Source organism: Helianthus annuus, chromosome 5 (assembly GCF_002127325.2).
Source record: "Helianthus annuus cultivar XRQ/B chromosome 5, HanXRQr2.0-SUNRISE, whole genome shotgun sequence".
In the NCBI taxonomy this organism is placed as follows: Eukaryota; Viridiplantae; Streptophyta; class Magnoliopsida; order Asterales; family Asteraceae; genus Helianthus; species Helianthus annuus.
In genome coordinates this window covers 89,498,913-89,503,375 of record NC_035437.2, presented here as the reverse complement: position 1 = coordinate 89,503,375, position 4,463 = coordinate 89,498,913, and positions in this window count along the sequence as shown.

Here is a 4,463-nt window from a genome sequence, read left to right as displayed (position 1 = left end):
TCGTGAATAAACTGCTGCGCGCTCGCCCCGCGAGATGATACAGATGCCACAGACTCTAAAGAGTCTGGGACTGGTGAGTGAATGGGCGAGTCTCCAGCTGGAACGTCAGCTATCATCAAGAGATCGCCAGCAGGTAGAGGAGCTACGTCAGGATCCTCGTCCTCAAATGGCTCGTCCTCGTAAAGCTCGATGTCGCCGTCGGCATCGGCGTCTGGCATAAGCTCATAAGCAGGGTAAGCAGCAAGAGGAATCGGTGCCGGAATCGCAACAATAGGGAGGTACTCAGCAGGGTCGCCATCAATGGGCTCATAGGCACCCTCGGGTAAGGCGAAGGGTAAGGGGTCGTCAGCGTGCTCATCGGCGCCGTCAGGTAACGCGAACGGCTGGAAGTCGTCGTCGTCGGTGCTAGTATAGTCTGAGGTGTGCACCTCATGCTCCGAAGATATAACATCGTCTGACACTAACGGTAGGGGTCCAGTGGTACCTGATCCACCTGTAGCTGGTGAATCCATGGGTCTGTAACATAACACAGAATAAGCACAAAATCAGTGAATCACATAGTCACATAAGTTACCAGATAATAATCACATAATCCACCTAGTCCCACTAGCCTCCCAGCCTCTCAGACTGTCCTTCCTAGTCTCACTAGCCAACACTCCTAGTCCCACTAGCCAACATTCCTAGTCCCACTAGCCAACACTCCTAGTCCCACTAGCCAACACTCCTAGTCCCACTAGCCTGAACCTCAGCCTCCCAGACTGAGCCTAAAATAATGAATAATATGTGCTCAACATTTGTTTGTAAAAAGTTTGTGGATCTGGACTTAAGTGGTATGCAGAAAAATGTTTTCGTGAGAGCCCTAGTGATCATAGTCTAGACTCGAGAATGAATCCTAGTTCGCTATGATCAGAGCTCTGATACCAAGCTGTCAAACCCTGGCTTTGCGGAAGCGTGGTTATTTTGTGTGACTTCTTAATACCATAGCTTAATCATAACAAAGCTATATGAATTTAAAAACCATGCAAGTCATCCATTAAGTTTTTGAAAACATAATACAATACCATTGTTTTTAACATGCAACCATAACCTTGTTCAGAAACACAACAACTTATAACAATACATAAACGTGATTTAGGGATTGTGTCTTGTCCAGGTAAGAGACACAACCCTAAACCCTGATGACTTCATGACCAGTGCAGCGGAAAACGTTCCATACCGTGCCAGATCCGTTTAATTTCCTGAAATACATGTGAGTTGAAAAATCAACAATAATGTTGAGCGAGTTCATGCGTAAGTGAGTATGTAAAACCTTTGTGAGTATAAAAAATAGTTGTGGTATGTAGCAGTGTAAGAGGACTTGTGATCATCAATGGTTTGCAAGGCCACTGACATATGTGAAGTGCAAATAGGGAGACTCAAACCTAGCAGATTTCGCCACGGCAAAGTATGTGGACAAAGTCACCCCACGGTCCGTTTCTAGTTTGGCCGGGGGCTGGGCTCGCTACACCCAGATAGATCTACCGCTCCTGTCCCTCGGTCCCTCCATGAGGACTAATGGCCCCATGTTGTTCCTATCCACTCACATGATCGTATAACACCTCCTTACGTTAAACATACCGTTGTAAAGTACTCGTAAATCATAGTAACATGTATTTCACCCCCGCAGTTAAGTAAACTGAAAACAGTTAGAGAAAAGGGGGACATGAACTCACAGTGAATGCGTATCTCTACCAAGTAATCCGAATATCCGAAGCTGTGCAACGACCTACAGGTGCTAATTCTATTAGACGGATGGCCGTGCCTTAGCTTTATAATTTATATTTTTAGGGGACGGTTAGACAACCGTTTCGTGTACATACTTGGTATTTTACTTTCCTTCCCAAGGATGGGGGATTTAAATACATGTGTATTTATACTATCTCATTAAGTCCCACTTAATATATTTTATTTCTCTTTCCAAAATATAATTATTTTTCTCAAAAATAATATATTTTCTCTTTACATAATACTTTCCAAAATAATACGTTGACAACATACGTGTCGGTGAATACTTCTGAATAAAGCGTAAGTTACGTTTTGGTGATTAAGTGGTAATGATAATTATCGTTGTAACTTATATTCTCGACGTATAAGCGTTTGTATTATTTCGGGCTTGACAAGGTTAGTAAATATTATTTTTACTCTAAAAATAATATTTATATATCTTTACAAAATAATCATAAACAGTGACGTGACAAAATGTATTTACCGAATATATACTTATCACGTTTACTTTTGTGAAAATCCCACCTCCGATTATTTAATAAATAAGGTCATGGCGAATATATTTTGTAAATATTTCCAATAATAGCTCTAACACTTGTAAATAATTCCAAGTGTTAGATTTTAGAAAAATTTCGCCAGAGTTTCCCCTGTAACTGGAGGTGGCCACGCTTTCAAGCGTATCATTTTCTTTTACAAAATCATCTCAACAATTTATCAAATCAACCGAATCAATTTCCAGCATATTAAACAAATTTCAACACTTCAACAAGAAGACCAATTAGTAAAATTGCATTATTACATGAACTTGTAGTTTTTCTAAAACTATTGTGTAGATCTCGTTATATTTAGTGGATCTATATATAAAATACTCTAGTCTTGCAAAAACCCCGTTTTTGGAACAAATCACTTCTTACAACTTCCCGACAATTTTTGTAAAAATGGTTATTTTGTCGGATCTTTCGTTTTATAATTGTTTCTACACTTGTAGACTCTAAAAATCATATTTGTTAACATGTTATACAACTTTTATAAAACATGATTTTCTCGACACCCGGTCCTACGTATATACCACTTGTACATACGTAGATCGGCTCGTTTTAAATACTATTTTTCATGTTAAAACATTTTTACACAAGTTCATGTTTCCCGTGTGGTGGAGTTTCACCTTTTAACCCTCGTACAAAAGAAACAAGTGTATGTCAAGATACGTGATTTTAACAAAGTCGGGTTAAACGATGATGAGAGCCACCACATCGTAGATCGGGCCATAAAAACCAACATATATAAATACTACGACATTTACACGCGTTTTGAGCTTTTATCCAACGATATTCACGTTTTAGTAAACTTTAAAGTTTCTTTTAGCGGGTTACCGACATTCAACCGACAAATATCCTTTTAACCACTTTAGACATGACCGAAAATGAGTTTTAAACGTTATACCTCTAGCTCGGGGCTAGGGAAGAAACTAGTCGAAAACTGCGTGGATAATAGCAAACGGTAGAGGTCCTTCGCGTTCCGTTTGTTCCGAGCTCCGTTGTACGTAACCACCAACACTTGAGTATACTTGGAACTTGCAAGACTTGAACCGACAATGGATGTGGGGGTGGGGTGGCTCACGGCCGAGAGGGGCAAGGGGAGAGGGAGAGAGAGTGAGGTGAAGTGTGTGTGTGTTTGTGTGTGAGAGGTGAGGGTTTTTATAGAAAAAAGTGCCTCGTTCTTCGCGTAATCTAATTTAATATTATAAAGGACGTACTCTCCCGGGGCCCACTAGTTGGCCGATTCCTTTAGGTTGTAATGGTGCTCGGTTCGTTTCCAATCGTTCAGTTACGGTTCAGTTTGGTTAAGTGCGTTAAGTGCGAGGTCTAACCCCGTTAGTTGTTTAATGCATTATAAAGCGGTTGTTAGGGTAATCAGGGACCCTAACTGGCTCAGAAAAATACCAATATTAATTTTGGCAATATTTTTATGTTCCGGGTATTGTCCGGTTGTTCGGTCGGATAGTAATCCGTTAACGTGCTTAAGATATCCTTTAAGCGTCATAAATAATATTTTTAGCGACACAATTTATTCTGCAAAGTGTCAGGAATAATTCCTCATATTTTGGCACTTTATTTATTAGCTAGAAGCTAGTGTGTTGATAAAAGTGCTGTGTTTCGTGCTTAAAGTATGTTTTAGGCACATCCAAATCTCTATATCTTATTCCTAGAGACGTAATTATACAACCCTTGTATTCCTACACACACTCTGGGTGTAGTAAAAATATTCTGGCTCATTCAGGCCTTTAGAGGCAGTGTTTGCCTGATGCTGGCTATATCAGCATGTTCACTGTGTATCCGTTTAGTGCTACTGTGCTTTTGTGCATCATGTTTGTCACTAAGGTTCAGCAATTAAGTAGTGTAGTGACAGGAATATCAAAGTATGATGCAGATATGTACAAGTACCAACAATCAAGTAGCAGTTTATCAGCAAACTCAGTAAAGCACAGTAATTAGGCAATAATTAATAATTAATTAAGTCGTACGGATACCTGGTTTTGAGAGGGTTGTCACACAGGTGCTGCTCAATTGAGCTTGTACTTTGATTATTCGTCGTGATTTCGACTTGAATATTAGAGTGCTGTTCGAATTCGGACTATGCTCTGTTATTCGTTGTGAATCCGATTGAATTATCGAGTATTGCACTGATTAATCGCTGTG